Source organism: Rhinoraja longicauda, chromosome 5, assembly GCF_053455715.1.
Source record: "Rhinoraja longicauda isolate Sanriku21f chromosome 5, sRhiLon1.1, whole genome shotgun sequence".
Taxonomy (NCBI): domain Eukaryota; kingdom Metazoa; phylum Chordata; class Chondrichthyes; order Rajiformes; family Arhynchobatidae; genus Rhinoraja; species Rhinoraja longicauda.
The window spans coordinates 62,481,024-62,493,822 of NC_135957.1; the positions used below are offsets into that span (position 1 = coordinate 62,481,024).

The 12,799-nt window shown below is 40.4% G+C and overlaps 1 protein-coding gene across 6 annotated transcripts in view; it reads right to left on the reverse strand.

The window, feature by feature from the left end:
* Positions 1–12,799, reverse strand: part of epha7 (eph receptor A7) — a 265,558-nt gene that overhangs the window by 179,781 nt on the left and 72,978 nt on the right. The window lies entirely within an intron of this gene.

Below are 12,799 nucleotides of genomic sequence, written 5' to 3' on the forward strand. Positions count from 1 at the left end.
AGGTGCTAAAAGTCAAGACAAGATGCATTCATCACCTACAACTAACACCCCTTCAGCTCATTAATGGTCATTATGATGCCTCAGTGTTCACCATTAATATAGAGAAAATAAATCACTTCATGCCAGGATTTAGGTCAGTAGAAACATTCTCTCAGTCAGTTGTGGTTTGCCCATTGACATTACAATTGCTGCATTTCATTTGTCCTTAAGGTAAATTATTACAAATCCCTCAGTGTGGTTTTACTGGAAAACAGATAGGTTTCTAAACATTATAGGCTTTGAACTTCATTCTGTGCATGCTCTGAATTAACAATCAGTTCAAATGTATGAGGTAAAGTAACAGGAATATTGGACGCCATGTCAAAATGTCTTTGCCACATAAGGCTGTGGAGGCCAAATCAGTGGACATATTTAAGGCAGAGATAGATAGATTCTTGATTAGTACGGGTGTCAGTGGTTATGGGGAGAAGGTAGGAGAATAGGGTTAGGAGGGAAGAGATAGATTAGCCATGATTGAATGGTGGAGTAGACTTGATGGGCCAAATGGCATAATTCTGCTCCTATCTCTTGTGATCTTATGAAAATACAGTATTCCATCAGGTTACAAGTATTAAATATCAGAGAAGGCAACAGGCCAATATTTGTTGGCAAAAATATACTTTGAGATTATAACATTTGTCTCTGCCAATCTTTGTCTATTGGAATAACTGCATGAAGTATTTGGTGAAGTGGCCTGTTGACGTCATTTGCACTTGTTGGGAAAAGTAATCAATACTAATATCTATATCTCATTTATAAATAATAAAACAGATATTAGCTCAGTCACTGAGCAGCCCTGTGTACTATTAAAAAAATCCAGTTAATCTCTAAATAAAATGACAAAAGAGCATCTAATCCTTTGCTTGCAGTTTTGTACAAAGGAAAATATTGGCATCAACACTTGGAACCTTATTTGCTCATTGTTTACTTCTAAATGCTGAAGCAAGCAAATAAAGAACTATTACGACAGAGCATTACATTATTAGATAGCAATGATACTATGGAGTCAGACACAGCTCAGCAGTCGTTAACGTAGAACAGACAGTGTGATGAGCCAATAATAGAGGCTTTGCTACCAGGAAGTTATGATTTTAAACTCGTAATGGCAAAAATAACCCCCATCATAACTTGAAGATGAGCTGGGAAGTTCTCACAACTATTCCAACCAAATGCCAGCTCCCCGAAAGCAGTGCAAAATGCGGGGGATGTTGGAAAATAAAACAGAAAATGTTGGGATATGCTCAGCAAGTCGGTTGGCATTCATGTTGCAAGACCAATAAGTTGAATGGTGGGTCATCTTAAGAAAGGTCATCAACATGAAATATCAATTCTGTTAATCTTTTCAAAGCTATTGCCTAACCTACTACTATTCCACAGAGTTTGCCACGTAAAATCAATTTACGTAGAAATGTAATCCCAGTCAGTATTGTTTTTCATGCAAGACATTGGGTTGCTACACATTCTGCTCCATTTTGAATATATGGTTCCACTGAATCGATAACTAAATATCTAAAATAGAAATATAGCATACACGAGCAAAATATACATTGGTTGACCCTGCATCAAAATCAGATGCAGTTCAGATATAGGGTCAGCTACCTGTTGTAGCTTGTCGTAGACATTGTTTTAGGCGGGTCCAGTCGGCGACCTGCTACGACTATTACAATCGCCGGCAGTCGCCTAAAAATTCGCCTAAGTGGGACAGGTCCTTAACTGAACTCAAGATAAATCTCACGCCCATTATCAAATACACATGTTATTGTGTTCTCTGAAATCTTGCTGCAAACTAATTGCTCACACATTTCCCATATTACATAAGTGACAACTCTTCAGCTGCAGATCATTAACAAGTCTGAGATCATGAACACTATAATGAAAGTCTGGAAACCCCTAAACTGTGTAATTTTATCAATTTATAGCCATAATTTGAACACTGACTTATGTTTGAATATAATGTTGGTCTTTAATTATTTATCATCTTTATTGCTTAATTTTGTATATTTTGTTTCTGCCTTCCAGTTTTGTTGTGATCTTCAACAGATAAACATATAGTCTTTGCACATCCATAAATGTTTACACTGCACAGCTCGACACTGAGCTGGATGTGCAAGGATTGAAGAACAGAGTCACTATCCGAGTGAATGCCTGGAACGTAATGTTCAGTCATTATTGAAACATCCTGCACAGAGCCCGTCAAATCCGTACAAGTTCAAAGACCTATCCTTCTGGAATTAACCTTTATCTCAGAAAACTCTCACAATGTCACCGTGTCAGCTCTCAGTGTGTGGAGCTTTTCTTGTACATGGCTGGCTGAGTTCCAATGAGCACCTTGTCCTTCAAGAGGGATGTCACAGACACTGGAGGATTGATGACTCTGGCAATACTTCCGAAAGCATACCGGTGAACAGTGTGTGCGACTGTGAGACTCCATGACCTGGTATATATTAGAAATGTTTAAAGTACCGCATCATTAGCGCTCACAACACACAACACATTACTTACCAGCATTTATACAGAGCTAAGTCACTGTGTTGTGACTGGGAATGCTAATACCACATTTTAGAAATTGTATTATTAGTCCGTTCGTTTTTAAAGATAAATATGGAATGCAATGGAATAGACATACTGACACACGGGAAGGAGAGTGTTCTTCAGGAATAGTCCAAATCAAGAAGTAAATGTCAATAAAAGCAGGTTCAGATTTTGTTTGGCAGGCCAAGGGTCACTTTCTGGTATGAGTGGTTTTGTAACGCAGTACCCAGGCAATTGATGTCAGACATGTCTGTAATCCCAGGGGTTACAGTCACTTCCGTTCCTGTTGAAGTGGATTGAGGACAATTCAAACAGTTTCCTGATGATTGACAAAGTCTCCGCCTGGAAACTGAATTTCTGCCGATATCAATGGAGGACAGAACGAAGATCTCCTGTGGCACTGGTCCTTCATAGAGGCATACAGCAATGGAAACAGACATTTCAACCAGCTGAGTCCACACCAGCCATTCTCCCTGCATTCCCATCAATGCCTTAAAGGTTCAATCACCCGCCTATTCACTGGAGGGAGGGCGGGAGGAGAATTTGCTCTGGCCAATTTACTAAGTAACGTGCACATCTTTAGGACATGGGAAGAAACAGGAACTCCCAGAGGCCAATTACCTACAAACCTGTACACCTTTGGAGTGTGGGAGGAACACTCCAGAGATCCTGCCTATCTCACTGAATTACTCCAGCTTTTTGTGTCTACCTTCGGGGAAGAATCTGTTCCTGAATCTGGTGGTGCATGCTTCCAAGCTCCTGTACCTTCAGCTGGACGGGAGTAGGAGGAATGGCCAGGGTTGGACAAGTCTTTGATTATGTTGGATGCTTTTCCGAGGCAACGTGAAGTGTAGATGTGGTAAATGGTGAGGTCTGGTCTGTGTGATGAACTGGGCTACATCTAGAGGCCTGTTCTAGTCTGATGATGCTTCTTGTTTCAGACTTTTAACGGTGTACCTTTGCACCCAAAATAAAAATCTGTTCTTCAATGGATATTAAAATGGTCACTGAAAAAAGTTGATTTAGAAAATATTGCAGTTATTTTAGATGACGGGTTAATCAGATATGAATTACTGATGCAGTGGCTGTTGATGGACAGAATACTTGTGCAAGGCGGCACAGTGGCACAGAGGTAGTGCTGTTGCCTTAAAGCACCAGACACCCCTATTCGATCCTGACTACGGGTGCCGTCTGTAGGGAGTTTGTACATTCTCCCTGGGATCACGTGGGTCTTCTCCGGGTGCTCTAGCTTCCCCCTGCACTCCAATGATATGCGGGTTTGTAGGTTAATTGGCTTCTGTAAAATTGTCCCTCGGAATGTAGGATGGAATTAGCATACGGGTGATCGCTGGACGGCGTGGACTCGGTGGGCCAAAAGGCCCGTTTCCACACTGTATCTCTAAACTAAACTAAACCAAAGCAAACCTAGAGATTCAGTACGTATCCCATCTCAGGATTTCATAGACCAGTATTTGCCTTCAAGTAAGCCATTGGTTAATGTGGGGAATCTGACTTTCTCACCCACATCTCTCTGCTTATGTGTAGGATGACTGCCGTTCATTGTCCAGTTAAACTTGCTATATTCAAAATGACCTTTTCCAAAAAGGAAGACAATATATAGATTGCAGACATTTTGCCATGCGTTGAAGAGGAAAATTGTATTTAACAAACTACTTCCCACCCCCACCGGCAGCATTCTGCAATAGTCCAGCCATTGCCTCCCCGTCCACCCACCAATTGACCCCAATGTGCACTGCCTACAAATTGCAAACAGGTTAGCTAAGTTGTCAGTATTTTCTGAGCCAGTGAGTGATGTATGAAGGCAGCTTAAAAGTGGGGGGGGGGGGGGGGGGGGAGAAACATGAGAGATGTTCACTGGGATGAAAACAGCTGATGTTGCATGTCTGCAGTTAACTACAAAGCCAATATTTTGACCAGTACAATTTGTAGCATCCCCATCTGAGCATTTAATAGTTGAATTATAAAACATCTTTTCAAAACGTTTTGGAATAACCATCATGAATATGTTTGAAGTGCAACTTTTTTTTTAAAATGCAAGAGGTGTGACTTTGTGTCTGTGTAGAAGATCTTACTGGGGCAATGCCATTGAGTTTGAATGGATCATGACCTTGCCTCACAATCAGAGCAAAAGGTCACCAGAGTTTTGATCACTTATAGCAACCAGGGTAAACAGATAGTGGAGGGAAACAGGAGGGACTAATAACATGAGAGACATCAATAGAACTAAAACTTTTGGAAATAGACACAAAATGCTGGAGCATCTCTGGAGAGGAGGAATGGGTGATGTTTCAGGTCGAGACCCTTCGATAGACAATAGACAATAGACAATAGGTGCAGGAGAAGGCTGATCATTCTCAATCAGTACCCCGTTCCTGCCTTCTCCCCATACCCCCTGACTCCGCTATCCTTAAGAGCTCTATCTAGCTCTCTCTTGAATGCATTCAGAGAATTGGCCTCCACTGCCTTCTGAGGCAGAGAATTCCACAGACGCCGCCTGTCCCGCTGAGTTACTCCAGCATTTTGTGTCTATCTTTGGTTTAAACCAGCATCTGCAGTTCTTACCTACATAAAACTTTTGGTAGTCAATCTAAAGGACACAATGGCTTAATTGCACTCATTTCACCAATTATTAGAATGCATGTTCATAGTGAGGATTATCAATGATCAGCTTTTCACATTTGAAGTTCTCCATTCAAAAAGAGGTCTACATTTGGTTTTATTTAGAAAAGTACTTCCCTTAATTCTCGCTATTCTTTTACTTATGATACGTTTATAGGTTAAAGGAGCAGAATTAGACCATTCGACCCATCAAGTCTACTCCACCATTCAATCATGGCTGATCTATCTTTCCCTCTCAACACCATTCTCCTGCCTTCTCCCCATAACCTCTGACACCCATGCTAATCAATAATCTGTCAATCTGCCTTAAAATTAAACTTGGCATCCACAGCCTTCTGTGCCAATGAATTTGACAGATTCACTACCATTTCATCCAAAAAGTTGATTAGGCTGAATGATTTATCAAAATAATGCCCATTTTAATCTACATAAATATTTCCTAGTCATATTCTGAAGTGAGCGGTTTAAAGTTCACAAGAGAGATCTCTCAGCCTGGTTACCATTCTGCAGTGAAAGCTTCCATTCCAAAGAACAAGGCCAGTTCTGGCACTGGAAGAGACTGCTTACTCTGGAAATGGTGTCTAATATAAGTTATTTTCCTCTGACCTATTCATCCATTATTGCATGCCTGATACATTATGCCAATAAGAATTTCATATTATTAAAAAAAACCTTTACAACACTGAGGGATTAAACTCTTTCGGTAATGTACTAATGCTAATTCACATACCATTCTTATTTTAGCACAGTCATTAACGTGTTTAAATAATTAGGTTAAAATAGCATATTAAAAAATTGTATGCAAACAAGTTAATCATTGATTTGCTATTAAAAGAAATCAAAGCCACCAATCACTAAAAACTAGGCTTACATTTCAGCTGAACTTTGTATCGCTTGTCCTTTAGCCCCATGGTCAGCTAAATCAATAATTACATGCCACCTTTAAAAAAAATTTTTTTTACATACTTAATTATTTGAGTGTGGATTTTTATCCATCTGTGTCAGAAAACACAAATATATCTGGTTAGCAGAAAAAAGGGGCAATAAAAATGTTCAAAATTCACTCCTCTTCACCGAACAATTGGATAGCCATGGACATTTAAAGGTTAAAAATGAGAAATGAGCAAAGTCAATGTATTAAAATAGTTTTTAAAAATTAGGCTAAAAACACCTTTTCATCTTATTCTGCCCTACGTAACAGTAAACCAATTACCGTGGTACCTTTTCTAATGCTGAGTTTAACTTAGGTTTTTTTTTTACTCCTTTAGCATGAAGGGATCCAATCCTTTGAACAGATTGCTTGCACTGCTCAATAATTAAGGCATGGTAAAGAAGTCAAATAAATGTGAAATTAGCAGTTTCTGCAAATTAGATTTTATTAATAGCTTGTTAATTATGGAAAAGAAACAAAAGCAACTGATCTGTTCTTTTAAAATATAGATATTTGTTCTCAATTTGCAAAATAAGCTAGCCTTTGGAATTGACTGGAACACAGATGAAGCTAATCAGTCACTTATTGAATCAGCATGAGTAATGGAACTATCTTCAGATCCTATTGCAAATTTTTACTCGTAGCCTGTTTTATGGTAATTTTAAGAAACGCAGCATCTCATTAGTCATTTTCCACAACACTTAAAATAAAAAAGAAAGCAGTTCAACAATATGATTTGCTTGTAGAAACAAGGAACTACAGATGCTGGTTACAACAAAGGACACAAAGTACTAGAATAACTCAGCAGGTCAGGCAGCAACCCTGGAGAACATGGACAGGTGCTGTTTCGGGCCGTGATTTGCTTCAACTATTACACACGGAGATTGTAGACTACGTTAAACTAACTTGAACAGGATTAGTAGATTCCAAACGTATCAGACATACACGTTTGAGATTGCTCAGTGGGACGTTCCGATATCGTCTGGGATTCTGCTGATTAAATCATTCTTGCAGATTATCTCCAAGCACAGGTTGTTTAAACTCCCTATTGTTCAGCTATGGGTTCCGTCTCGTTTGTTTAAATACAATGTTACACAATACTTTACCTAATGCAATGCGAGTTGCAGCAAAAAGATTCCTATTCTTAATTGCTTCCCATACTCTGAAATTGATTCCTTAAATACCGAGATAAAGATGTTGCCAACAGGTTGGCTCTTCTAGTGATTGCCTTTGCTGGTAGGAAAACATTTGAAGGGATTATTGAAAATCAGGTTTTACCCTGCAATAATCAGCAGAATACAAAATCGAGGTTTAAGAATTCTAAAATACTGAAAATGGTTGGCAACCATTAGATCTGTTACAATGTTATCTCCAGCTCTCAGGGTGCAGCATTTATTGTTGATTTTTTCGAAGCATCGGGCTAACCACTGACAGGCTGGACATAGGGAATGTCATCTGGAATCACAGGGTCTGAATTGTAGCCACTCCTGATGCTTCAATGGAAGTCAGGGATCAGAGAGGTGCAAATGCAGCCACTAGACTTTTGGATCATTAGCAATGGAATGAGGAAGTAGGGATTACTGTTTGTAGAAGACAATGCATTGCACAATTTCTTTGCAATAATGGGAATTTTAAATAGGCAGGTCAATCATAAAATAAATAGCATCATCCATCCCCAATGCAGCCAGAAACAATGCTTTTTCGATGGGAATAATGGGATAATGAGGAGACAGGGATAAGACACAACGATCAGGAATAGCTCAGTGGGTCAGGCAGCATCTCTGGAGAAAAGGAATGGATGACGTTACCCGAAACATCACCCATCCTTTTTCTCCAGATATGCTGCATGACCAGCTGAGTTACTCCAGCATTTTGTGTATATCTTCGGTATGAACCAGCATAAACCACCACCTCCTACGAGTCTTATGATCTTTAAAGCAGAGATAGATTCTTGATTAGTACAGGTGTCAGTGGTTCTGGGGAGAAGGCAGGAGAATGGGGTTTGGAGAGATAGATCAGCCATGATTGAATTGCAGTTCCTTTCTACACACGAGAAGACAGGGGTTGGGAAATGGTCGGGGTGACCACCAAAATTCCAAAACAGACCAGATTACAAATCAAACAAGCATTAAGGCTACAGAGGATTAAGGACAATTGTATTCAGATTCCTAATCATCAGCCCTTACATGCAGATCAAGTTGCTTGTGATGAAGTTTGTCGATAATCAAAATGGCCAGTCGAGGTTTATTGACTAAGTTCAAGAACAATTCAGGTATTTAATTCAATATTTTTTTTCATCGAAATGTCAACTAATGGCAAAAAAAATAAAATAATTATTCGTGTCAGAATTCATCACCGTCAGTTATAATAATTGATCTTGGCATTGTACAGGGAAAAAAAAAATCAATGGTCTGACAACAATAAGGGAACTCACCCTCCTTGTGTGATCATCTTTGGACCACTGCCACAGACTGGTCAACCCCCAGGTTCATACCTCTAGTACTCTGCCCGACCTTGAACTGAACCTCTGACTGCATCCAATGCCGCATGCAACACAAAGTTCTGGATTCCCCTCACAACCTTCCTTATCACTGCCTTCCTGCACCACAAAAAGTCCAAAAAGACTTTTGTGGTATATGTTAAACCTCTATGACCATGCCTGACATAATTTTGTGACCTCCTTGTGATCTTTAAAGGAGAGACAGATAGATTCTTGATTAGTATGGGTGTCAAGGGTTATGGGTAGAAGGCAGGAGAATGGGGTTAGAAGGAAGAGATAATTCAGCCAAGATTGAATGGCGGAGTAGACTTGATGGGCCAAATGGCCTAATTCGGCTCCTTTTACTTATGATCTTATCATTTATGCCATTTTCTCTGTGAGAGAGAAACTTCATTGCATTCTGGGGCACATGACTTTAAACTAATCTAAACTAATTTGAAAACTTCCACTGATCCACTTCTCTCTCATGCTCAAACCAATTCTTTACATATTATGCTCCTTCCAAATCATTCTGCCAAGTAATCTTAAGAAGCTTTTTAAGTTCTCTGCAAATAAATTGTACTTATAAAATAACTTCTCATCTCCTTCGCCTCTTCTACCCTTTTCCTCATTTGTAGAATGCTTTAAGCTATTTCTTATGATGAGATCAGACTGTAAGTGAAAGTTCTAAAGTGTTGATAATACTCTGGGAATTCTCACTAATAATAGTTTAAACACATTAAAAAGTCAAACAAGTGATGTCATGTAACAGCACAGGCGTCAATAACAGTAGGACTGCACAGAGGCACATCTGGTAGAGCTGCTGCCTTACAACTGCAGAAACCCAGGTTCGATCCTGACCTTGGGTGCTGCCTGTGCGGAGTTTGCACATTCTCCCTGTGACTGCGTGGGTCTCCTCCCATATGCCAGAGACATGCAGGTTCATAGGTTAACTGGCCTATGTAAATTGTCCCTAGGTGGTGGTGGGCGTGTTAAATGAGCTACCAAAGGAGGTGGTAGACTGGAACAATCATCACGTTCTCCCCGTGACAACATGGGATTCCCCCGGGTGTTCTGGTTTCCTCCCACATCCCAAATACATGCAGATTTGTAGGTTAATTGGCCTGTATATTGCCTCTTGTGTGGAGGGAATGGATGTGGAAGTGAGATAACATAGAACTAGTGTGTACAGGCGATCGATAGTCAGTGGGTCTCCAAACTAAACTCTTAACAGTGGTCTGATTTTGCAAACATTAAAACGGGATTAAAAACTCCTTTGGACTAAAAGACCAATGTGCCCAAATCACAGTGATCTTGCTGTGTCTCAAAATTCAAAATGTACAACAACAATTTTAATACAGATCGATTAATGTAGATCCCAAAGAAACAAACAATTCAATTAAAATCTTTGAAAAAATCATACTGCAATTGGTAAAAGTGCACACAAGCACACCCACTCACATATACAATCCAGGGCAGAAACTTTGTGAATGTAGTCAACATGCATTTCTTCAATGCAAATGTTGCCCACGGCCAAAATATACACCATCAATATGTCAACTAGCTTGCTCAGTAAAGAGAAAATGTCTTTTCACTGCAGGCATCAAACATTTCCTGGCAACATGTACACAGTAGAGAGTAAAGAAGGCAATATTGCTCTTGCCTTCTGTGCATTGCGTAGTAATCAAATAGGGGTATTTCCTCAGCGTACCAACCCAGCCTCTGCTCAAAGTGCTGAAACTGATCCCCACCATTGCTGGCCGACAGCAGCAAGCTTAGCACAAATACAGATAAAATCTAGGACCGTCTCGATGCGAAGCAGGAGCAAAAGCACTAGCACCACAAATGGTGCACAAACTCAGCAAGCTATGCTTATGGATGACATCAGGAGCAACAATTTAGCAACACACAAAGGCAACCTTAAATTCCAAGAAAATTCCAAGTGTAAAAACACCACACAATAAAAACAAAACATTCTAAATTCAGTTGTAGGATTGCAGACATTGTAGGGGGTTATAGAAAGAAGGCAGGAGAATAGGGTTGAGAGGGAAAGATGGAGCAGCCATAATTGAATGGTGGCGTGAATGGCTCGATTGTAATCAGGTACTGTCTTTCCGCTGACTGGTTAGAACGCAACAAAAGCTTTTCAGTGTACCTCGGTACACATGACAATAAACTACAACTGAACTGAAAGTGGGCCAAATGGCCTAATTCTGCTCCTATAACTTATGAATTCTTCTGAATCAGAGGAATATCACTAAATGTAACAAATAGCAGTTGTGCAATGTTTAGCACCATGCCCCCATCCCACCCCAATTGTCTGTGGTGCTAATTTGCTCTGCAATAGCTGCATATTGGAATGCCATAGTTATGCAACACCTAGCTTCTATTGAAACTACAGGTGCATGGATGTAATAAAGCTGCCGCATATCCAATGCTTTTATACAAATTGCTTTTAGTGGGATCCAAGACAAATTGGCAATGAAGCCTCTGAGTAATGATGAGAGTCAAAACATGCTGCATTTTAAACTATTTAATGATGAGATAAATCAGAAGAGCTAGTCAAATGAACCGCAGATGCCAAAAAGACATGCTGATACACCCACGCACCACAGAAGGAAGCTATTCAGCCTCTTGTGCCGGTGCAATCTCAGTGTTTTCCCATTGTCTAGCAATATTCTAATTTTCAAGTACTTATCCCATTCAGTGTTGTAAGTCACCACAACTTCTGCTTTTACCACACCTTGAGTAGGTGGATTTCAAATTGTAACCACTCCCTGTCCCAAAGGGAAACAGCAGTGTTACGAGATGGCTATAAAGAGAATTTCATCCGTGCTCCAATACATGGTTCTTCAAAACTCTTCACGACCCATTGTTGGAAACTTGTATCATTCAAAATAGTTATAAACAAGGAAACATTAAGATATTCTCATTAACCAAATCCTTTCATGCCTGTGCACATGCTTCTCGGGGAATAATTTCACTGAAGATAGACACAAAATACTGGAGTAACTCAGCGGGACAGGCAGCATCTCAGGATAGAAGGAATGGGTGATGTTTCGGGTCGAGACCCTTCTTCAGACTGAGTGTCAATGGAGAGGGGGACGTAGAGATATGGAAGGGCAAGGTGTGAAAAGGAGTGATCACGGAAAATGTAGACTGGATCATTGTTAGCCGAGGGGAAGGTGACAATGAGGCATACAATCAGTAAAATCTAATCAGAAGGACAGTAATACTGGTTAGAGAACTAGGATGGGGGAGGGATGGAAAGAGAGGGAAAACAAGGGTTACTTGAAGTTAGAGAAGTCGTCAAGATCAGTTTTACTGCTATTTTTTCAGCTTTTTCCCCAAATGAATAACATCTACGTTTATAATCAATGTATTTTGACTCCTAATTATCCATTGAACCCCTTCATCACTCAGTGTTTCAAAACCCAAGAGTTTAAAGTTGATTGCCAATGGCCGAGATCTCTCAGGCCTGCGATTGAAGAGAGAATGCTGGGTTGCAGCCCAGAAAGGAGAGAGGACAGGGTAGTGGGGAAGCTGGCATCTAGTCATGGCGAGGGAGAAACGGGAACTGTGCGGGTGGCTGGTAAGTAGGATCCGACTTATCTACATGGGATGGTATTGATGGAAGCATAAAAGCGACTAGCAGTCTGTAGCCTGATGGCGGCAGCCCCATGTGGACAATACCCCAGAGAACAATGAAAGAGAAGTCACACAGTACAAAATGTAGGAAAACAGTACATTGAGGCGAAAGGTGGGGGAAACCAAACAGCAGCATCTTCCAGAAAGGGAACAATATTGGAAAAACCCTAAAATAAATCCTTGTGCCAATAGTCATGTTTGTGTTGATTGTGTAGTGTGATGTCCTCTGCAGAGATAGTCATAGTGTGTGGAAACAGGCCCTTTGGCCCTACTTGCCCACACCGAGCAACATGCCCCATCTACACTAGTCCCACTTGCCTGCATTTGGCCCATATCCCTCTGAATCTATCCTATCCATGTACCTGTCAAATTGCTTCTTAAACAGTCCCTGCCCTAACTATCTCCTCCCGCAGCTCATTCCATGCACCCAACACTCTTTGCCTGAAAACGTTACCCCTCAGATTCCTAGAAAATCTTTCCCCCTTCACCTTGAACCTATGCCCTCTGGTTATTGATTCCCACACTCTGGG